A 25391-nucleotide genomic window follows, 5' to 3' on the forward strand; every position below is an offset into this window, starting at 1 on the left:
ATGAGCTGTCTGTGCTTCATCTACTCCCAGTGGTGCCTTTGATTGCCAGAGTAGGGATTAATCTACAGTGAAATCCTATTGTTTTTGCCTGTTTTCTCTGGCAACAAGTTGAATTAGTATTGAGGTTGTGTTCTTCAGAACACATGTTCTTCAGAGGCACATGCTGAGATGGACTTTGGGGTGCCAGGTATTTTTAAAGAATGATAACTATGAAAAGAGAGACAGCCAAATTGATAACAGGAAAAAATTAAGCTACGAGTCAGGTTCTTACATCTCTTTCCATTTGGCAAGGATTTTTTTGAGCAAATATTGCTGAGAAGAGTTATCCCACGTTGGGTCAAATGGCTTGGCATTTATATCCCACCTTGCCTGGTCATCGGACACTTTCCTTATCAGGGAAGTGTCAAGTGACTCTTAGCAGCTAGAGAGGGCTCTGAAGGAGCTGAAAGGCTGGAGGCTGCTTACTGACCTTGCAACTATGCTGTTTGCTACTCTTTGAGGGGATTCCAGAGGATGGTTCATTTCTATGTTTCTCACAGCAGCTTGTCTCTTCCTCAAAGTTATAAGTTCCTGAAATGTAGGGACAGTGACTTCCTCATCCTTAAGTGTGAATGCTGGCCTAAAGCTTTTAAATAATGTTGAATGGAATAATTAATTTAAAAAAAATGAACAAAAATGTTGATGGTGTTTGTGGTGATGTGATGATAATGATGACAATGAGTATAATGCTGATGATCTGTTTATTGAGCTTGTACTATATCCTTTAGTATCTAGAACCATTCCTGAAACATAAAAGGTGCTCCACAAATATTTTGAAAAAAAACAGAGAATGAACAAATATATCAGTAACCTGACATTTTACAATATGATTAACTTTAATCCTTGCAAAATTAAACAAGTTTTCTTATTTTACAAATGACGCTAGTAGAGGTAAAAAAAAATTATCTGAGATTGCACAGCAACAAGTTGGAGAGACAAGATTTGAATGCAGGTCTGACTTCAAAGATTCTGCTATTGAATACTGTCCTGGGCAGTTCATCAGTCAGCTGAATGTGGGGAGGGATGATAGAAACCACTGACAGAGAATGGACTTCAGGGATGGGACTTCAGTTCCTGAGAGACAGATGAGAACACAGATGAGAACTATGTTCTCTCTGGGAGGCTATGTTGTCATGCAAGAATTCTGTTACAGAAATTAAGTATGGGGCAATGTCTTGGTAACAGGGAACAAAGAGTAGTATTGCAACCAGAATGTTAGCTGAGGTACATAAATAAGCCTGATTTGGTGCTACTTGGTGTTGCTTGGTGGTGTTTTATGATCTCTGGAAAGACATTTCAAGAAGATCATAAAACTTGTTTGCTCAGTCAGAGATTTGAATGGGCTATGCGATTGATCTGCACTACAATTGTGAGTAAGAAATGCACATCCCCTAGATTCAGAGACTGAAAGAATACCTGAGAGGTTATCTTACTTTCCACGTATGAAACCTTCCTGTCCAGCTCTGTCTTGCTGTCATACACCCTTCACATAAAGAGTCACATGAACAGGGACCAGGTCAATGCCTGTTGCCTTTCACTTGGATTGTGTGTATCTGAAGCATGGGTAAAATGTCTTTCAGCTTGCAAGTGTGGTATGTCTCCTATTAAAGATGACATAATATTTTAAAATCTTTTAAAATTAGCTATGTTTAAAATTCCATTTATGGCAACTGAACTGTCTTCCAGGGAAACAGCCTCTCATTTGCAGAAACTAAACAAGCATCTGTCAGACATCCATTGTTATTGCTTGAAGTTTTTACCAGGTCTCTTCTGTTGGGAAGGGTGAGTTATTTATTCTACTGAGTGGGGGTTTTTATCTGTGATATGAAAGAAGAGTAGTGCCCTCTGTAAAGTAGAGAAGTCGGAGATTAAAAAACTTGAATTTAGCAAAGGTCAGTTTTCAAACTGCAGGTTATCAGGTTTGTTTAGGAGGAACAGGAAAGTCTGAGTTGTTGAGAAAAAGTGGAAGTTCAAATATTCAATTCATTAACTTAAGGCATTAGAATGTAGGACTGTGAAACTTAATCCTGAGAGGAAGCCATTGGAGGTCAGGGAAACTTAGAGATTCTGGGGGAAGGTGATAAGGATAGAACGTGGATATTCTGGCAAACAAAGTAAATAATTTTAAGCAGTTGAGAAGAAAAGGGGAGTTTTCTAACCTCATACTGTACTGTAAACTTCGTACTTTTAAAATAGATGCTACACACTTAAATAAGAATATGAAGGGAAAAAATTCTCCCCAGGGTTCAGATATTGACAGAATGAGGTCTCAAAATCTCCTTAAGCTGATAAGCAACTTCAGCAAAGTCTCAGGATACAAAATCAATGTGAAAAAATCACAAGCATTCCTATACACCAAAAATAGACAGAGAGCCTAATAATGAGTGAACTCCCATCCACAATTGCTACAAAGAGAATAAAATGCCTAAGAATACAACCTAAAAGGGATGTGAAGGACCTCTTCAAGGAGAACTACAAACCACTGCTCAAGGAAATAAGAGAGTGCACAAATAAATGGAAAAACAATTCCATGCTCAGGGATAGGAAGAATCAATATTGTGAAAATGGCCATACTGCCCAAAGTAATTTATACATTCAGTGCTATCCCCATCAAGCTACCATTGACTTTCTTCGCAGAGTTAGAAAAAACTACTTCAAAATTCATATGGAATCGAAAAAGAGCCCACATAGCCAAGACAATCCTAAGCAAAAAGAACAAAGCTGGAGACATCATGCCACCTGACTTCAAACTATACTATAAGGCTACAATAATCAAAACAGCATAGTACTGGTACTAAAACAGATATATAGACCAATGGAACAGAACAGAGGCCTCAGAAATATCACCACACATCTACACCCATCTGATCTTTGACAAACCTGACAAAAACAAGCAATGGGGAAAGGATTCCCTATTTAATAAATGGTGTTGGGAAAACTGGTTAGCCATGTGCAGAAAGCAGAAGCTGGACTGGTTCCTTATACCTTATATAAAATTAACTCAAGATGGATTAAAGACTTAAACATAAGACCTAAAACAATAAACAACCTACAGGAAAACCTAGGCAATACCATTCAGCACATAGGCATGAGCAAAGGCTTGATGACTAAAACACCAAAAGGAATGGCAACAAAAGCCAAAATTGACAAATGGGATCTAATTAAAATAAAGAGCTTCTGCACAGCAAAAGAAACTATCATCAGAGTGAACAGGCAACCTACAGAATGGGAGAAAATTTTTGTAATCTATCCACCTGACAAAGGGCTAATATCGAGAATCTAAGAATCTACAAGGAACTTAAATAAATTTACAAAACAAACAAACAAACAAGCCCATCACCATGTGGGTGAAGGATATGAACAGACACTTCTCAAAAGAAGACATTTATTCAGCCAACAAACATATGGAAAACTCATCATCACTGGTCATCATAGAAGTGCAAATCAAAACCACAATGAGATACCATCTCATGCCAGTTAGAATGGTGATCATTAAAAAGTCAGGAAACATCAGATGCTGGAGAGGATGTGGAGAAGTAGGAATGCTTTTACACTGTTGGTGGGAGTGTAAATTAGTTCAACCATTGTGGAAGACAGTGTGACTATTCCTCAAGGACCTAGAACCAGAAATACCATTTGACCCAGCAATCCCATTACTGGGTATATACCCAAAGAATTACATATCATTCTAGAATAAAGGCACATGCACATGTATGTTTATTGCAGCACTATTCACAATAGCAAAGACTTGGAACCAACCCAAATGCTCATCAATGACAGACTGGATAAAGAAAATGTGACACATATACCCCAAGAATACTATGCAGCCATAAAAAAGATGAGTTCATGTCCTTTGCAGAGACATGGATGAAGCTGGAAACCATCATTCTCAGCCAACTAACACAGGAACAGAAAACCAAATACTGCATGTTCTCACTCATAAGTGGGAGTTGAACAATGAGAATACATGGACACATGGGGGAAACATCACACACCAGAGCCTGTCGGGCAGTGAGGGACAAGGAGAGGGATAGCATTAGGAGAAATACCTAATGTAGATGATGGGTTGATGGGAGCAGCAAACCACCATGGCACATGTATACCTATGTAACAAACCTGCATGCTCTGCACGTGTATGCCAGAACTTAAAGTATAATAATAATAAAAAAACTCTACAAATTCTTGTTAGAAGTATAGATATATTCAGTTACAGAAATCTAATGCAAACTGGTTAAAGCAAAAAAAAAAAAATTATTGACTCATCAAGTTAAAAAATTTAGGACAAGGCTGAACTCAAGTGATGTCATGATTGAAACAGCTTCTCTCTGTCTTTCTGCTCTGCATTCTGTTTTGGCTTCATTATAAAACTGGCTTCCATTTTACAGTGGCCTCTGCATCTTAAAGTTTACATCTTATTCATTTTAAGACAGTAAAATAGATGATCTGTTTCTCAGTGGTTCTAATAAAGGTCAATGAAAGAATCCCATTAACTCAGGATGTCTTGAGTTGGGTCACATGTTTGCTCCTCAGCCAATCAGATGTAATGCTCTGACTGGCTATTCCTGCATCACATGTCAATTCTTGAAGCTGATGATGGGGCAAGTCTGTCTGTCTCATCTCTCTACATCAACACATTTTGAGAGTGAGAGATGGGTTGTTAGCAGTAAAAAACCAGGAGGATATTACCAGAAAAGGAGGTAGTGAGTAGGGGGTGAATATTTGTCAAACGAGAGAAGTTATTCAATCTGTGCTTTAATCCTCTTGACTTTAGTTGCCAGAAACCTCTGCAAAAAGAAGACACACAAAAAAATGGAAATATATCCCACGTTCACAGAATGAAAGAATTAATATTTTTAAATGTCCATACCCCAAAGTGATCTACAGCTTCAATGTAATTATTATCAAAATACAAATGAAATTCTCCACAAAAATAGAAAATCAATCCCAAAATTTGTATTTTGAACTATTTGAACTGAGGTAAGAGGCAGACAGGACTCTTCCAGATCAGACTGAAGGCAGGCTGAGGCTGGAAAGGGGCACTGAAAGTACCTCCAGTTGCTCTCATTGACCATCACCATAAGACACTTCCACCAGCACAGTTCACCAATGACATGGCAATGCTCTGAAGTTATTGCTTCTTTTGACATAGCAACACCTGAAAGTTACAACTTGTTGTCTAGCTTTTTCTGAATATCTCACCCCTTAATTAGCATGTCATTAAAAGGCATAAATATGACTGCAAAGTGCCCATAGGCACACTGCCTGTGGAGTAGCCCTGCTCTGCAAGGAGCAGTCACAGAGCTGTAACATTGCTGCTGCCTCAATAAAGCTGCATTCTTCTTCCACCAGCTCACTCTTGAATTCTTTCCTGAGTGAAGCCAAGAAGCTTCCCTGCATTTGAACCACAAAAGATCCCAAATAGCCAAAGAAATCTTGAGCACAAAGAACAAAACTAGAGCTATCACCGTATGTGACCTTATAGAACAAAGCTATAGTCACCAAAATAGCACAAGAGTAAAAAATAGACAAATATAGACCAATGGAATGTAAGAGAGAGCCCAGAAATCCACACATTTACTATGAGCTGAGTTTTGACAAATATTCCAAGAACACACAAGTGAGAAAGAAGTCTCTTCAATAAATGACATTAAGAAAACTCGATATTCACATACGGAATAATGAAATTAGATCCTTATCTCTCACCATATACAAAAACTAACCCAAAATGAATTAAAATACTTAAATGTGAGATCCAAAACTATGAAACTAATGGAAAAAATCATATCAGAAATGACATAAGTCTGGGCAAGGATTTTTTTTTTTTTTTTGATAAGACCCCAAAGTAAACGCAACAAAAGGAAAAATAGAAAAATGGGATTATGTTAAACTAAAAAGCTTCTGCAGAGCTAAACGAAACAATCAACAAAACCAAAAGATAACCAACAGCATTGGAGAAAATATTTATAAACAATACAACTGACAAGGGGTTAATTTCCAAATTATGTAAAGAACTCAAATGACTCAATGACAGATAACATAATTTTTAAAATGGGAAAGACCTGAATAGACATTTCTCTAAAGAAGACATATAAATGGCCAAGAAGTATATGAAAAAAATGTTCAACATTACCAATTATCAGGGAAATGCAAATCAAAACCACAATGAAATATCATCTTGCCCCAGTTAGAATGGCCATTATAAAAAAGGACAAAAGATGACAAGTGCTGATGCGGATGTGGAGAAAAAAGAATGCGTATACACTGCTGGTGGGAATGTAAATTAGAATAGCCATTATGCAGAACAGTATGGTGGTTCCTCAAAAAATTAAAAATAGAACTACCCATATGTTTTGGCAATTTCACTACTGGGCATATGTCCAAAGGGATTGAAATCAGAATGTAGAAGAGATAGCTGCACTTCTGAATGTATTGTAACACTATGCACAATAGCCAAGATACAGAATCAACCTACATGTGCACTGGTGGGTGAATAGGTAATGAAAATGTGGTCTGTATACATGATGGAATACTCCTCCGCTATAAAAAGAATAAAATCCTGCCATTTGTGACAACATGGATGAACCTGTAGGACACTATGCTAAGTTAAATAAGCCAGGCACTTAAGGAAAAATAGTGCATGATCTCCCTCAAACATGTAATCTAAAAAAGTTGACCACATAGAAGTAGAGAGGAGAAAGGTGGTTACTACATAGGCTGGGGTGACTAACAGAGAATGAGGTGATATTGGGCAAAGGATATGTAACGAAAGTTACATAGGAAAAATAAATTACAAGAGATCTATTGTATAGGAGGATGACTAAAGCTTATTATGATATATTGTATTCTTGCAAAATGTAGAGCAAATGTTATGTGCTCTTACCACAGAAATGATGACTGGGGGAAGTAATGTATTTGTTAATTAGCTAGACTGAGTCATTCCATGCCATATGAGTACATTAAAACATGATGTTAATATGATAAAAACATATAACGTTATCTGTTGATTTATGAGAAATAGGAAAAGGAAGATTGTGAGGTTGTGTTTTCCTCCTTCCCAGCCCTTTGCCTCAAAAAAGGTAGGAGAAAAAGGCAACATGCAAAGCCCTCCTGCTTGGTCTCACACCTCATTTACCCTGCTCTCCCAGCAAATACACATCTCTTTACAAACACTCCATTAGTTTCAGTGTTTGCCTCAGAGCTGCGATGTGTAGGAAGTGTTTCTTTAAGGTTCGCTGATGTCTCCTCTGAGTGCTATCTGTGGGCTCTTTTTATTCCTCCCCTCTCCTGGGACCATCACTCTTGGGACTACACTGGCTTCATCAATATTTATTAGCATTGCTTGACAGTCTGTGTGTGTGCATTCAAGCAGTGAGGGAGACCACCAGAGGTCATCGGAATCTTGCTGATGTGTTGTGTCAAGTACTAGGGAGTCTGTATATAATAAGAAAGAGAGGGACAGGAAGTGGCATTCTAAATGCCCAGTTTATCATGGAACTAACAGAAGAGAATGAATATATGATGCTAGATTTACCTAAGCAAGAGAAAGGGGATGGGCTGTTGAATTTGTCCAGGAGTCTTTACTATCTAAGTAGCAGAATATTCAGTTTTGGAAGCTGATTTATTCAAGAACTTCTGCAGTCCTTTTAGCTTGAGTAAAGAGAGTATTTAGTGTCCATTCTGCAGATCACCAACTGCACAAGGGAATCCTCTCTTTTGCAAACTTGATGGGACCAGGCCTTCACCACTGATTCATGACTTCAGAACTATCCTGTCATCATGGTATTATGCATTAATTCTGTCTCAGATATGTTATTAGAGATTAAGGGTGATGCAGGGCTCAGTGTACAGTGAGAGGCTCAATTCTTATGGGGCAAGTAAACTTTAAAGTTGCAGACTAAATCCTTACCAGTCATATTTTAAGGGAAAGTGACTTCTTTTTTGTGAGAGAAATGGAGGAAGAAAGCATATTTGGCTCCATACAAAAGGAGTTCCCCCAAGAAAAGAGTCCTCAGAATGCATAACTTATTGACAAAAATGTCTACAGTATAATTTGAAATGTAAAGCAAATCTAGCATCTAGAGCAGGAACCATGCATGGGTGAACAGTCATTCTTGCCTGAGTCTTGGAGAATTGACTGGGCTCTCTCATCTCGTAGCTACAGCGAGAAGATAGATTCAGAAGATATTTTGACATCTAATCTTGGTTTTCTCTGTGTTTTTCAGCAAGATCTTCCATAAATATCATATATCAAGAAGACTACATCTCCCCTATGCAAATACTTCTAGAAAAATAATTATACTGTTAATGTACTTTTAATGGTTTGGCCTATATTTTTAGTTTCTGGCATTGTGTGTGTGTGTGTGTGTGTGTGTCTACATTTAGCATAATCAATCAGGCAGGAGAAAGTAACACTCCTGTTGTGAAGACTGGATTTGCCTACCTTGGAAGAATTATGACAATTTCTGTAGCCACCATGATCTAGAGAAGTTTCTAAGGTCATATTTGCTCTTTAGGAATTATTTTTGGGGTTGTGAAGCATCACGCAGACCAGGACACTAAAAGAGGACACTTAGTGTCCACCCTACAGCTCACCAATTGTACAAAAGAATCCTCTCTCCTCTCATAAACTCTTGATGGAACTGGGCCTTCACCACCGATTCATGACATCGGAACTGTTCTGTCACCATGGCATCATGAATTATTCTGTCTCAAGTATGCCATTATAGATTAAAGGTGATGCAGCACTGAACGTGCAGTGAGAGGGTCAGTACACATTCCACGTAGGCAGAGAATGTCACATGCAAGGTGATGCTAGCATATAGTAAGCACTCAAAAATAGTGAAAAGGCAAAATCCACTGTCATCACAGTGTTTGCATTCTGGGCATAGAGAGACAAAAATAAATATGAGGAAGTAAAATATGTAGTATATTAGTGAAAAAAAGTATACCAGAGAAAAAAATCAAAGAATGCTCATAGAGGCTGAAGACAGGGTACAGATGTAATAGGGCAGTCAGAGAAAGCGATTTGGGCAAGGGCTGAAGGAGGTAAGAGAGATTCATACCTACCTGAAGAATAGTCCAGAGGAAAAGCAAGAGATCTGAGGTAGGGGCATGCCAGCTGTGTTCCAGAAAGAGGCAGGATGTCTGGAGAGCAGAGAGCAGAGTCCTTGAGATAACCACCCCATTCCCAACCCAGATCTCTTTGATAAAACATCAGGTATCTGATTCTTCTTTCAGTGCTGCAACTGCATAGGGCATGTGTTTTCTCCCATTATTCCCACACAGACATTCAGGTTTTGCTTGGGAAGGTAAAGTACCTGTTTTGCAGTTAGTTATATCATGGCTTGTTAATCTCTGTGGTCTGGAGTAGATTTGTCATGTTTCTTTTTCATTCATGATATTGAAATTTTTAAATGGTAAAGGCCAAGTATCTTATAGAATGGGCTTCAATCTTGGTTTGTCTAATTTTCCCCCATTATCAGATCCAGGTAAGAGTCAGAGCAAGGCTATTCCTCAGGGACGTCACGCTGTTCTTCCCACTGCTTCCCAGGAAGAGAAACATCCATGTACTCTGCTATTGATGCCACATTGATCATTCAGCTAAGATGGTCCCTTGATTTCTTTGTAAGATGCTTTTCCTACTTTGGCATCAGTAGTCATCGCTGAGCCAGTGTAAATATCATATTTCCCAACTCCTCTCTCTCAGTGTTTTGGCAATAACCTCTGATTCTTTTCTTAGTGAATTATTACATTGATGGCTTTCTACAGGTCTTTCTTTTTTCTCATTTATACATTTGTTCTCTATATGTTAGCTACAATTATTATGTAAAGAAGAGTTGTCCCTCAGTAAGGTATATTTTTAGGAGGGTAGGGGGGCAGATGTCACATTCTGAAATTTTCACTCCTTTTCCTGTTCCCAAATTACTTCTTGTTGCTGACATAAAGATTTCAGAGGGGTGCTTGCAGGAGAGAAACTGCATGTACTCTACAGTTTGCATGTATTTATATACTGTGCTTTCATACATTTCTCTATAACTTTGAGCTATACATGCTAAAATAAATAAAACCTTTAAATTTCACTAAGTTTAAGGTAGGAAGCTCAATTCTGAAAGGGTATATTTATGTTGACAGTCATTCTACCTAACATGTACTTATGAGGAAAATGACAAAAAAGCAAAAACATAGAAACTCTGTGATAATGCAGCATTCATACACACTTGTTGAGTGCCTGCTGTATGACACCTCTGGCATTACAAGCCTTAGGGTAGGAGAAAAAGGCAACAGATATCAAGTATATCCACAGGAAAGTTTACATATATACATACACAGACATATATATACTATATGACACATATACACACATATATACACACAGACATATGTCATATATATGTCTGTGTATACGTGTGTGTGTATATGTGTGTATATAGATATACATACATACATTTTAGGGAGTTGTTTTTTAATTTTTTATTTTTAATTGAAAAAATAATGCTTGTATATATTTATGGGGTATAATGGGATGTTTAGATGTAGGTATACACTGTTGAATGATTATAGCAAGCAAATTGACATACCCATCACCTCAAATACTTATCATTTTTTTATACTGAGAACATTTAAAATCTATTGTTTTAGCAATTTTGAAATATGCAATATATTATTATGAACTATGGTGACCATACTGTGCAACAGATCTTGAAAATGTATTCCTTCTGTCTAACTGAAATTTTGTAGCCTTTGGTCAACATCTTTCCATTCTCTACCTTCCCCTCTCCCAGCCTTCAACAACCACCATTCCCCACTCCACTTCTATAAATTCAACTTTTTCAGATTCCACATATAGTGAGATTATGTGGTATTTATCATTCTATGCCTGGCATATTTCACTCAGCATAATGTCCTCCAGGTTCATCCATGTTGTCACAAATAAAGAATTTCTTTCTTTTTTAAGGCTGAGTAATAATTGTGTGTGCATGTGTGTGTGTGTGTGTGTGTGTGTGTGTATAATAATTGTCTTCATTCATCTCTTAATAGATGGTTAGGGTGATTTCATACCTTGACTATTGTGCATACTGCTGCAATGAATATGGGGTGCAGATATCTCTTTGATATACTGGTTTCATTTCTGTTAGGTGTATACCCAGAAGTGGGATTGCTAGATCATATGGAATTTCTGTTCTAGATTTCTGAGGAGCTTCCATACCATTCTTTATAATGACTATTAATTTACATTTTCACCAACAGTGTACAAGGGTTCTCTTTTCTCTATATCCTCATCAATACTTGTTATTGTTTATCTTTTTGATAATAGCCACCCTAGCAGGCATGAGGTAATATTTCGTTATGATTTTAATTTGTGTTTTATTGCTGATTAGCCATGTTGAACATTTTAATATTAAGTTTCATACACACATACCTACTCTTGAAAAGCTATTAGAAGTATTACCTTTAGTTTAATTAGATCCCATTTGTCAATTTTAGCTTTTGCTGCCGTTGCTTTTGGTGTTTTAGACATGAAGTCTTTTATCCAGAACCTACAAAGAACTCCAACAAATTTACAAGAAAAAAACAAACAACCCCATCAAAAAGTGGGCAAAGGATATGAACAGACATTTCTCAAAAGAAGACATTCATACAGCCAACAGACATATGAAAAAATGCTCATCATCACTGGCCATCAGAGAAATGCAAATCAAAACCACAATGAGATACCATCTCACACCAGTTAGAATGGCGATCATTAAAAAGTCAGGAAACAACAGGTGCTGGAGAGGATGTGGAGAAATAGGAACACTTTTACACTGTTGGTGGGATTGTAAACTAGTTCAACCATTATGGAAAACAGTATGGCGATTCCTCAAGGATCTAGAACTAGATGTACCATATGACCCAGCCATCCCATTACTGGGGATATACCCAAAGGATTATAAATTATGCTGCTATAAAGACACATGCACACGTATGTTTATTGCAGCACTATTCACAATAGCAAAGACTTGGAATCAACCCAAATGTCCATCAGTGACAGATTGGATTGAGAAAATGTGGCACATATACAATTCATGGAATACTATGCAGCCATAAAAAGTGATGAGTTTATACCTTTGTAGGACATGGATGCAGCTGGAAACCATCATTCTTAAAGGCAAACTATCACAAGAACAGAAAACCAAACACCGCGACATGTTCTCACTCATAGGTGGGAACTGAACAACGAGGATCAATTTGGACTCAGGAAGGGGAACATCACACACCAGGCCTATCATGGGAGGGGGGGAGGGGGAGGGATTGCATTTCAGTTATACCTGATAAATGATTTGTTGATGGCAGCAGACTAACATGGCATCAAGTATACGTGATAATAAACCTGTATGTTATGTAATATGTAATCTCTACAACTTAAAGTATAATAATAATAAATAAATTTAAAAAAAAAAAAAAAAGAAGTATTATTTACTTTTTCCTCCAGCTAATATACTAGGCAACACACACAAAATGTTTGTAATCCTTAAGTGTCCACATACTGTAATCAGTATGCATTGTATTGCATTTTGCACAAGCTGAGTCGGAGGACGGAGGGAGTGGAAGGGTTTACTATCTGGTAGGGAAACAAAGACGCTCTCACATACGATGTTAGTAAATAACATGAGATGGCCTACTATTAAATACAAAGTTGGGTGATATAGACTGTTGTATGAAACTATGCAGAGACATGGATCTGTTATGAGAAGCCTAGCAGGGTATAGACGGGTTTCCTGGCAAACAAACAAACAAACAAATAAAACAAGATAACAACAACAAAACAGCATAAGAAAGGGCAATAAGGTGGGAAAAGCAGCCAACAGCATGGTAAGCTTTCCTATCAGAGTTATGTATCATATAATAATGTTAGGAGAATGGGACTGGAACTGAAGAATTTATCCCGGGAGAAATGTAGAGACCTTTCTGGATAAATTGAAATGGGCTTTTCTTGTGTGGGATCATCAATTTCAAGGTCAATTCAGGGCTGAAGTTCCTGGGAGTGAGCTTGATACCACCAGAAGGGACAGATTCAGAGACAGACAGAAACTCTATGTCTCCAGGGATATGCTTTAGATTCACTTTTATTTGATGTTTCTAAATTTACAAATAGTTTGAATTAGACTTTACCTAGTCGCTGGTGACAAGGTTAAGATTGGCTAATTAAAGGAATGGAAGGGACACAAAAGGATTGAAGAGTAGGAACTCTCCAGGAGAGGGTCTGAGGGAATTATTGAGAAGGAATTGCCCTAATTTCATCACATTTATAGAGAAGAAGCTCATTTGATGTTAATTACTTATTCAGTGAAATATTTTCTTTTTGCCTCCACTAACGAGACACTGCAAAACTCTAGCCTAGCTGATTAAATTTTGAAATTGTCAGGTACAAGATAAAGAAAGAACAGTCTAATATTTAGTATTTAACATCCAAGACCAGTATTGTTTCACTTTATTTTATTTTAAAAATTACAGTTTTGTAGATACTGTAAGAAGTGTATTTTTCAATAACCAGTCTATTTATTCTAACTGGCTGTGATATCATTTATCTTATGAGTTGTTTCACCTACTACTGCTTTTAGGATAGACCCTGCTTCTATTGTCTACATGCTTTCATCTCTCCTATCCCTTCATCAGTTAGCCATCAGTCTGCCTTTGACTTCTCTCTGTGTGTCTCTCTCTCTCCCTCTCTCCCCCTCCTGTTATTTCTGTGAAAGGGAGAGGGAGGAAGAGCAAGGGCAAGAGCGAGAGCAGGAGTGAGAATGAAAGCGAGAAAGGAGGCCGGGCGTGATGACTCACGCCTATAATCCCAGCACTCTGGGGGACTGAGGTGGGTGGGTCACTTCCAGTCAGGAGTTCAAGACCAGCCCTGACCAACATGGTGAAACCCAGTCTCTACTAAAAAATACAAAATTTAGCTGGGTGCGGTGGCGCATGTCTGTAATCTCAGCTACTCGGGAGACTGAGGTAGGATAATTGCACGAACCCAGGAGGCGGAGGCTGCAGCAGTGAGCTGAGAACGCACCACTGCACTCCAGCCTAGGCAACACATGAGACTCTGTCTCAAAACAAACAAACAAACAAACAAAAACAGCATGAGAGAGAAAATAAATGGTAAATGTAAACTGGGCACATTATTGATTGATAAGTAACCTGCAAGTTATTTTCTTAAGGGAATATTATGATGTTTATGTTGTTATGTATGCAGTAAATGACACAGTTTTCTTTCTTTATTCTACATATAAAGAGAAAGCAAGCAGAGATTTGCTTGCCATCCCATCTTAAGTGAAAGTAAACTTTGCTATGAAGCGCTGGTTTCTCACAGCTGTATCATATTCTACTAAAACTGAAGTAATACATGAAAGGGGGATAAATGTGTTTATAATTAGAATGATCCTTTAACATCCTGAACAATTCTGTGTGCTGAAAAGGTAGTGATAAAATAAGGGCCTCAGCAGACATCAAAAAAATAAATAAGCTTCCTAATAACAGTATGCTAGGATTAACCCCAGAATGTCTACATAAGTGTCTTGTCCCAGAAATATTATGGAAATTACTCACACGAGGAGGAGACTGGACGAACAATATTAGTATCCTTTTAAAAGAGGCAGCTCTTCCCTCAAGTCTCCTCAGAAATGTAGAGTAATTTGAAGGGAGCTACAGATACTATGAAAACATGCGCAGACTGGATCTCAAGGAAAGCTTCAGACTGGCCTGGTTTAGACTGAGAGTCTGGACGGGCACAGACATGAGGAAGGTGACTCCATGGGACAACCTCTTATGTAGGATAATGAAGTGGCCAGTGGAATATAAAGGCGGGAGCTTGATAAAGGCCACTATTACCTGCATGTTAAAGTGCAAGTTGGCATTCTCCATGTTACTCCTTTTTCTCTCCCCAGTTGCACAAAGGAACCCTTCAGTTATTTTGAGTCAGGCACTAGAATCTGAATATATCTCTATTCCCGATAGGAAAAGAACTTAGAAGATGCTTGAAGAAATTTTAGCCATTTTTGTTGTTGTTGTGCTTATTTTTCTGCCTATGTTCACTCCATTTCTCTTATAAAATTTACCTCACTCCCTGATCTGTGATTCAGAAGAATAGCATCAGAATGAGTTTCCACGGGAATAGCGTCATTGACTTCCTCTCATTTGCTCACATCAGGGTACTCTATGTGCTGAGCAGGGATCTAAGATGTGGGTCGGGCTCATAAAGAGTGTTGATGATGCCATGAACAGGAAAAAGAATGGTGGCATTGCCTGTGCTGTCCATTTTCCAACCCTGCCTCTTTAAAAATATGTCTAAGGACGTACATGATTTAAAAACCTATTGTAGATCTCATATGTCATCCAGCCTAATGCTAGGGATCTGGAACCTGCAACCAGGCTAGCCTTAAATCACAGGGACTACTGCTGATGACATACTTAAGGGAACCTGTTCGGATGCCTTTGAAAATCCTCAATCTTGGTAACAGTGCTTAACATTTATTAAGCATTTATAAACAGGTACTGTTCTGAGTTGTTTATATGTATTATCTTTTTTAAAAATCTTCAAAGCAGCCTTAGGAACTAGGTGCTTTATAAGTGAGGAAACAGGCTTAAAGAAGTGAAGTAATTGTTCCTGGTTACAAAACATCCCTAAATCCTTTGCTGTTATATAATGTCACTAATTGAGATAAAGATGCAAAATAGCCAGTTAGGGACAGTTACCAGTTCATAAACTGCTCTTTCAGACTCCTGAGTGCTGGTACTAACTTATTCAAATTCTGACTTCACATTTTGCATACACTGTCTCATTTAATCTCTGCAATGATTCTATTTGGTAGCTGTTGATATTCTTAAACAGTGACTGGTAGGTTCAATATCAGATAAAACTGAATTTACACACACAAAGTGACAATTGTTGCAATTATCTTTCATAATCACATTTAGAAGATTACCTTTTTGAGAACACAAAAACAAGTAGGCAAGACATTGAAGGCCCATGTTCATTTCTGATAATGGAACCATCCAATAAACTGTGCTAGCATGTTGATATAGAGGGGATCTGGAAATAGGGGAGTGCTCTATTTATTTATCTTTCTTATTAGATAATTTCAAACACAATTTCACTGCAGGTAAACATTTTGTAAATGCCATTTGTCTGTATAATTATAATGTATAATTTCATTTCTCTTTTGCCAGTTTTTTTTTATATGTTATTCTAAGGGTCAAAATCAGAAATAGAAATTACAACATGAGCCAGGAGGAGAAGATCTTCTGTCAGCTATGTCTCCACTCAATCAAATAAATTTTCTCTTGAGAATCTAGCTCAAGTGGATTTATTTTTATTAGAACTTTAAATCACCATTTCTGTTTTTGCCCTGTGAGGTCAAACCTCACTATGTTTATCCTTACTCTGTTTGCCAGGGAATTCACATACTGGTCAATAATTCACATAAATAGGCAACAGATCACAAAAGTAATTCTTTAAATTCATACATTACTGTTAGTGATGGAGTAGTGCTGGCTACTTCCACCATTTCTAATATGCATCCTCTTTGGGGACCATCACACACCGGGGCCTATTATGGGGAGGGGGCTGGGGGGAGGGATGGCATTGGGAGTTATACCTGATGTAAATGATGAGTTGATGGCTGCTGACGAGTTGATGGGTGCAGCACACCAACATGGCACAAGTATACATATCTAACAAACCTGCACGTTGTGTACATGTACCCTAGAACGTAAAGTATAATAATAATAATAAAATGCTCCTTAATTCCTGTAATTTGTTCTGCTGCTCTACCTGAAAGATAATGTGAATCCTGGGAACAAGGCTCTATTGCCAGAAACTAAGTCATTTCTGCACAATGTTTTTAAAAAGAAGATGTCTTATGACTAACTGGCAGAAAAGATAATGAGGCCCAAGTACCAAATAACAGCATCCAAAATTTCCAAGTATAACTTTAACTGTAACTGAAAGAGAAGACAAAGATAGTAACCCCCATATTCTAGTAAGCAAGGGTTTTGGACTGCCAGAGACCCAAGGTTCAAATCCTGTGACCACTTTTAACCAACTGCATGACTCTAGCAGGTTGTATAGTCTTCGTAAGATTGTTTACTCGTCCATAAAATTGAGACCATGAGAGTCCAGGGTGGTAGAGATCATTAAATGAGATAATGTGCATGATGTTTCTGGCACAATTTCTAGGACACAGTGGTTCAGGAAGGACTAGTTCTTTTTTTGGAACTGCCTTATCCATCAAAAAGAAATACAAGATTTATTTTTTTTTCTCCCAACTCCTAATACTTCAGTAAAGATTCATTTCCTTACCAAACCAAACACACACACGCACACACAACATACATGCGCACACCCCACACACACCTCCCACACACACATACACACACACACCCCAGAAACAAACACAACCAAATTCTCTGCCCTGTGCAGGAGGGGGCCCTATTCTTTGGTGGTGGATGTTGATATCCACCTTAGGGTAGATAGAAGGGTTGTCAAGTTTTATATTTCCAAGGGTATTGGCAATCAGTGTATCCAATCACCTCTAATTGCTTGGCCTTTCTCTTTCCTTGATAAAAGCAAATAAATGTCCCTGTAGGGACCTCTCTACACACACACACATCTTTCTCTTCAAAAATATCTTATTTGAGACTATTAGAAAGAAATTATTCTTCTTAAGGGATGGTAAAGCACGGGTCACCATATGGAAGCACTCCATCTGAAAATAGTCTGAGGCAGAGAAACCAATGAGTGTAGCATGCACACATATATACATACTCAGGAGGAGCACAGACAAGCAGCATCTAAGATGGCCTCGCTCCAGAGAATTACAGAAGCTCTCCAGCGTGAAGGTCTGAGTGACTTAGCTAGGAAAAAATGTAGATAAAACATGCCATTGAGAGACAAAGTTATGCATAAACATATTGTGCTATGAGAGAGATTCCAGGTTTTGGAGATAAAAAGAAGTTAAATGACTGGAGAAACAAATTGTGAACAAGGTTGTGATCTCACATAATTTGTTTAAATATTTAAATTTATTTCAAAATCCACATCTCTTAACTGCAAAACTAAGTTGTAATGTCAAAAGTAAATTAACAAGGCAGATAATTACTAACTTATGAGGCAAAAGAGCTGGAATCTGAATAATATACCCATTCAAGAAAATAAAATGGGATATAATTTAAAATGGGATATAATTATTTTTAAAATGTGGTATCGAGCAGAATCTACTACCACTCTAATGGGTTCAAATTCTTCGTAGGTAAAGGGAGACATACATTGTTACTTACATAATTTTGTCTAAACTGTCCTCTTTTGTATGTGTAAAATGTCCCCTGCTCTCCCCTTCCAATCTGTATCTTTCCCTTCTTTACACTCTGTCAGGCACCCTCCTGCACAGACCTATGAGTATGTTCTTTCTACCTGTGGCTGAACCACCATTATGATTTGTGTGGTCCACAAATGTGGTGGGTAATTTTCTTTATTCATACACATCATGTCCATACATGAAGAAACTTCCTCAAGTGGGAGAAACTCTATGTGTCTGGGAATTAACTTGGTAGGAAATCTTCAGGGCCAGTTTTTAATCTTCAGGGCCTTGCATGCCTGTGGCCCCTGGAATGCATTATTTTAGTTGATCTGTGTTCTGGACACAAAGCACTTCTTACCCTGTATATTTTCTTAACATATATTATATATTTATTTTCAATTTTATTCTAGATTCTATGCCAGGCACAGGAAGAGAGTTTCAAAGACAGCATCTGGATAATTTCTAGTTTGAAATCTGCTCTCTCTATGTGTCCTTTTCTATCCTGTGTTGCAGTTATTAGAAACAAACATTGCAGTAAAAATGAACATAGATTTTGAAGATAGGCCCCCCCTGGAGTGAAATTGAAGCTCTAACATTAATACATCTATGAATTTTAAATATGTGTTTAACCCTTTCAAATCTCAGTTTTCTTATTTTATAAATGGAAACACTAACACTGACTTCATGTCATCTGTTAAACAACATAAGGCACACAAACTGCCTCATCCCTTGCATAGAAATAAGTCACAAATATTGACTTTACCTTCCTCCTACACACTTGAATACTGGAGGGTTTGATCTAAATATTTTTAAAGCACTCTGCTGAATACTAAGCAAATAGTGGAGATTCGATAAACAGTGCAGACATGAATAGCAAGATATGCACACGCACACACACGTACACACACACACACACACACACACCTGGAAGAAGTAACTTAGTCACTGACATTTGGAATATATGGACAGGCTAAGAGCAGGTGGAGGATGAGGAGAGAGAGAGAGAATGCGAGAGAGAGAGTGTGTCTCTGATGGATACTGAGACTGAGATGTCAAATTAGGTCAAACTTCATCATTTGACCAAAGTTGGGTTTTATGTGTCATAATTTGAATAAGATTCTGAAATGCGTTATATTATTTGGTGGAGAGAAGAGGATTGAATTCCTTTCAGAACCAAGATCACAGTCTGGTTACAACCTCAAAACCAGATGTGGCTGTGGGACTTCTTTCAGGAGCCCATGCTGTCCTCAGCTGGATCACACAGCTATGGGGGAGGGTATTTGGTATGGCATGATAGCAGGAAGTTTTACTTTGATCCTCAAATTGGTGACATGTCTCAATTAAGAGATTCTGTCCTGATGTGCTCTAGTCACCCAAACTACACTCTCTCTAGAATTAATCATTTTCCCAGGTGCCCCTGATGCTACAGTTAAATATTTCCTGTGGCTATGGAAATTATATGGCACAGTAACTAATTACAGGTTATAATAATAAAAAGGGAATAGAGAAATAGCCCTAGAATAACTACTGAGCAGACAGAGTCAGGGGTGGACTTAAGCTAATTGGCTTCCTGACAGAGTTCTTCTCCAGGGTCTCCAGGTGGCCTTTTATTTTAATGAATGTTTGCTAAGATTAGAGGCTTCTTAAAGCCCCTGGCTACAGTGTGGAATGGCCAAAGAGAATAAACTTTTTAACAGGCCCACAGGTTTCTGGACTCAAACAGAATGTTATGTAAGAAAGTACAGAAGTTTTAATTATTTTACGTACTCAATTTCTCCTATAGCTAGGGACAAGTGACCTTAATGGGTAATATGAAGCTGATGCTCAGAAACGTTTGCTCTTCCCAGCAATTTTTAGGTTTTAGGCCAAGTGTCCCAATGCCTAAACCTAAGACTCTACCTATGATATCACACAGCAGATCATGGACAAACGCTTATTGTTTTAAATACCTATGAAACTTATATTCAATTCTGTCATTGTTCTTGTTAATTTTCTATATTTGTTTTAATTATATAACTGGTCAAACACAGATATATAAAGCAGAGATCTTATCTTGAAGATAAGATCTTCTGGTTATTATTATCCTCTGGTTGCCCTAATAATATATATTCAAAAAATATCTAACAACATATTCTGAACTAGATAAATTGTAGAAAGTAGTTATACAGAGCTAAGCATAGGCTGTGATTCTAAGGAACATTTTCTCAAAGGACATGGCATTTAAGTGAATCTTTTAAATAAATGCAATTTAGATGGGTAGAAACATGGAATAAATTTTGCTTATAAGCCTGGAATATATGTCTACTGATGAATATTGAATGGTGAAATGGGAGAGGTCAGGTTGGGTCCATCAGAGAGTTCAACCCGGGAAGAAGATAGAAGTAAGAGTGGCCAATGTGGAATGTCAGACAAAGAAGGCTTCAGTTAGAGTTGAGTAGATTTTTATCCTGTGGGTAAAAGGGAGACATCGTAGTCCATAGGAGAAACAACTTTGGAAGGTAATTCTGGCATGAATATGCTGATCATGAATTTGAATGAAGGGACTAAAGTTGGGGCTTCAGATAATATGAAGCCTCTAATGGTCCACAGGATGGCCCAATGGAGATCTAAATGAGGGAAGAACAGAGCAATAAGAGAGAGATTCTTGATGTGTAATAAAAGATAGCCTCTGTGTCTACAATCTTATCAAGGGTTCATGCTTTTTCTTGTTTTCTATGCTCATGAGGCTATATGTATATTGCGTAGATGGTGAACACTGATCAAATATTTTTAATGCAGAAAGAGGTCAATTTAAAGAAAGGAGGGTTGAGTTAAGGCAGGAGGACTTGGTTCTATATTTTGGATTTATTACTCACTGGCCATGTAACCAAGAGAAAATGCAATACTCTTCTATGTATTTATATCTTGGCTTCTCTTACCATTCAAATATAATTTATGAACAACATCTTCAATCCATGTTTCTCCAAAATTCAAGACAATTACAGTTGCCTATTTTTTCTGACAGCTCCAGTCTGGTAACTACAGACTGAATTAATAGATCAAAAAAGAAAAAGAATAATTTTCTCTCTTCCTTCTCATCACCACAAAAAGCCTACCTGTCTTCCCGTACTCTTTATCCTAAAATAGAAACTACTTTACCTCAAACCTTTTCTTTCTCAGAGGAATGTATACCTCAAATAGTTGGGGGAAAAAGAAATTTATATTAGGAGGCTAAAAATGATTAAAAACTGATTGGGGCCAGACGCGGTGGCTCACGGCTGTAATCCCAGCACTTTGGGAGGCCGAAGCGGGAGGATCATGAGGTCAGGAGATCAGACCATCCTGGCTAACACGGTGAAACCCCGTCTCTACTAAAAACACAAAAAAATTAACTGGGCGTGGTGGCAGATGCCTGTAGCCCCAGCTACTTGGGAGGCTGAGGCGGGAGAATGGCGTGAACCCTGGAGGCGGAGCTTGCAGTAAGCCGAGATCACATGGCTGCACTCCAGCCTGGGCGACCAAGCGAGACTCTGTCTCAAAAAAAAAAAAAAAAAAAAAAAAAAAGAAAAGAAAACCTGATTGGTTAACTCTTCCTAAGGCAACTTTGTGTTATTACACACAATAATACTGCTATGATCCAAATGTTTGCATTTCTCCAAAATTCATACATTGGAATATTAACCCCCAAGATGATAATATTACTTGGCAGAGTCTTCTGAGAGGTGATTAGGTCATGAGGGTGAAGCTCTCATGAAGGGGATTAGTGCCTTTTTGAAGGAGGTCCCAGAGAGCTATCTTGCCCCTTCCACCTGTGAGGGCATGGCCGAAAGGTGCCATCCATGAGGAAGCATGCCTTCACAGACACTAACATCACCTTGATCTTTAACTTCTGACTCTCCGAAACCTTGAGGAATAAGTTTTGCTATTTACGGGTTACCTAGTTTAAGATATTTTATTTTACATCAGCCTGAACAAACTATGACAAATACCTTATATTCGGATGACACTGTACAATCTATAAAATGTGTTTTCAAAGATCCTATGGCTTAATCATGACAAAATGATTAATTTTACTGATAAAATTGAGTCTGTAATGAGAGGTTATCAAGATAAAAACAGTGTTAGGGTAAGGAAAACCACCAGACAGCAATTTTGCTTCAATATCCACATACCCAACTGCCTTTTTTTTTAACTAAAAATATTCTGGACCTAATTACCTCATATTTTTAATATCACGCAGTTGGTTCCTAAGCACTGACTTATAAAATATCAAAATATCACATGTATCCCATAAATGTGACTCTTCTGTATCCATAAAAATTTTAGAAGAAAAGAAGGAATTTTTGTGTAATGTTCACTGTGTCTACATTTGATTTATAAGTACAAAGATGCACAAACACACAGACATACACACCCTTATGCACAAGCAGCTGAAACAGCTACCTTCTAAACATAAACCTCCAGGAGGCCATATGACAGCATAGACTGAGGACACTAGACATTGTCTTATGATTTAGGAAACTGCATTCATTCTCTGTATTTTCTTCCACTATGTTTTCCATGCTTTTTGCTTACAAATCTCAAAGCATACAAACAATATCTGAGTCTGCATAATCTCAGGGATCACAAAATGAGAAATTTAATGGGGTACAAGATGCAAAAGGAACAAAAAATTGAGTTCCCCTTTGAATGAATATAGACAATGCTTTTTTGTCTGTTGTCCTAGACCCAGAGAAGAATGAATGCCTACAAAAATTGTGAGAAGTTGTTATTACCATATCTGTCCCCTGTTAGTGGTTACATGAAGAATTAGGCCAATTAGATTATGATCTCTCATATTATTTTTAAAATTTATTTTAATGGCTTTAAGATATAATTTTTATACCATAAATCTTACTACTGATTTCAAAGGTAAAATGCATTTTTTAATATGTTCACAAAATCTTGCAACTAGTATCTCAATCTAATTTTATCTTGTGATTTTCAGTTCTAGGGTATTGTAAACCATTTTTGTATTTTCTTTCTTAAATTGATTACTCTATAATTTTTAAGTTTTCAGCATAATTCTTGAAACCCTGGGACTCAGATTTTTATAATTAGAAGTGCTTGTTAGAAAGGCAAATTCATGGGTTACACCCCCAGATATTGCAAGTTAATATATTTTGCGTTGGTTCCGAATCATCTTTTGTTTATATGTTTTTACCAATAAACCTTAGGAGAACGAGGTGATACTTCCATGGATGCTTTAGCCAATTCTATTCAAAAGTCTCCTTGGGCATATGAAAGCACCCTTCCAAAGAATAAGAATGTCTCTGCCTCTTAGTCTGAATTTCCCATTTTCACATTTGGCCACAGAGCTGCCAAATATCTGCCATAAGACATTGGAAAAAAAGTCCCAAGCCAGAGAAATTAGAGAAAATTATTGAGAACATAAAGTTTGCAGAACCTGTCTGACTTGGGGATGAATGAGAGGGCTAGGGTTTTGGCACAGGAAAATCCTGATGATTCATAGGGATAATGCCAGGCATTTGAGTCATCAATTAGTTTTTTGTCAGGCTCTTCACAAGATAGGAGAAGGACCTCAATTGCAATCCTATGGTCAGTGATTTACCAAGTAAAGTATGAACTCTGATCATACCATTGTGTGTGTGATACACACACACACACACACTCACACACACACTCACCCATCAGTTTTAATAGGTTGCAAAAATATTTAGTCCACTCAGGATCCAGCTTGAGTACATGATTCAGAAGCCACCTTGCACACAGGACACACTTTGTGTTTTTTCATACAGGAATATGTGAGTGAGCTGGGTTGAGCAGCATGTTGAGATGTTTCGGTAACTTATCCAGTGCTTGACCATGAGGGAGTGTTCATTAGCAGCTCTGTGAGGCTTTTATTTTTAGCAAATCTAGAAACTGAAGTCAAGAGAGGTACATGAGACAAAGTGAACGTGGCAAGCCTTACCATGGTAGGAGCCCTGTATTAGATTCCAGGAGACCTGGCTTTTCTACCTCCTACTCTGCAAGAAATGTTTATGGCTAATATTTATTATGAACCTTTACTCTGAAATCTCTGCACCATAGTACCCTGCCTGACGCTTTAGAGGACTCAGTTTTCTTATCTCTATATAGCTAAAATATACACGTGTTATTATAGCGGTTCCCTATATTATGTAGTGTTGTGATGGGCTCAAATAAAAAATAATATATGAACATGCTTACAAGATTATGTGATATAATACAAAAGCAACATGGTAAACATTATATAATGCAAAAATCTTACATTTTAAAAGAAGCCAGAAATTTATAACTTTAATGTAAAATCTGAGTTTTAAATACTACCTCCCAAAAGTTAGTCAGGTAACATAACAAAATATCTGGGTTCTGGCTTGAGAGATCTGTACCAAATTTATGGGAAATCTTGTTATAAGGAGCTCTTGAACAGTGGGACGGAGGCTAACACGATTACACGAATTTGTGGAAGTCAGTTAAGCTCCTGGTGCTTCAACTGCCTAATCTGTAAAATGGTTATGACAACAGGAATTTGAGCCAAGTGTTCTCTTAATGATTTTTACCCCCACCCAGTTCCAACTTTAAAATCTTAGATTCTCATGTTAATAGCAATGGTCCTTGTCTTTAATACCTTACATTATGATTAAGGAGATAGAAAATAGATGAAAAATGTGAAAGTTCTTTTATAGCAGCCTAGACAGCTACAAAAATGCCCCATTCCCTCCCAAATTAACATAGGTCTTTACTTGCCAAGGAAAGGAGTAATTAGAACATGGAAAGGGAAAATTCCAAAGAGGATTACTTGGTAGAGAACAGAAAGGACAGGGACAACTGAGACTCTAGATGAAGAAGTATTTGGCAAGAGCATTTCGACTGGGTAGATTAAAAAACGTTGGGTTTCCTGGATTGGCACTTTGATTATACAATAATCTTAGAGCACAGAAGTCTAGGGAGGTTATGGAAGGTGTTTTCAAATTTCCATAGAGCAGCAAAATGGGAAGAGAAATTAAATTTGTTCCTTCTAAA

General features: G+C 37.6%; 1 long non-coding RNA gene across 1 annotated transcript; it reads right to left on the reverse strand.

Annotated features, from left to right (window-relative positions):
- Positions 1 to 726: 726 nt before the first annotated feature.
- On the reverse strand, positions 727 to 8725 carry LOC110744169. The gene is made up of 3 exons (XR_002524438.2): positions 8480 to 8725; positions 4726 to 4823; positions 727 to 1113 (listed from the first exon to the last, which is right to left on the reverse strand). It is a non-coding gene; the product is annotated as an uncharacterized LOC110744169 (long non-coding RNA).
- Between the last annotated feature and the right edge of the window lie 16666 nt (positions 8726 to 25391).

This window comes from Papio anubis, chromosome 11 (genome assembly GCF_008728515.1).
Source record: "Papio anubis isolate 15944 chromosome 11, Panubis1.0, whole genome shotgun sequence".
Taxonomy (NCBI): Eukaryota; Metazoa; Chordata; class Mammalia; order Primates; family Cercopithecidae; genus Papio; species Papio anubis.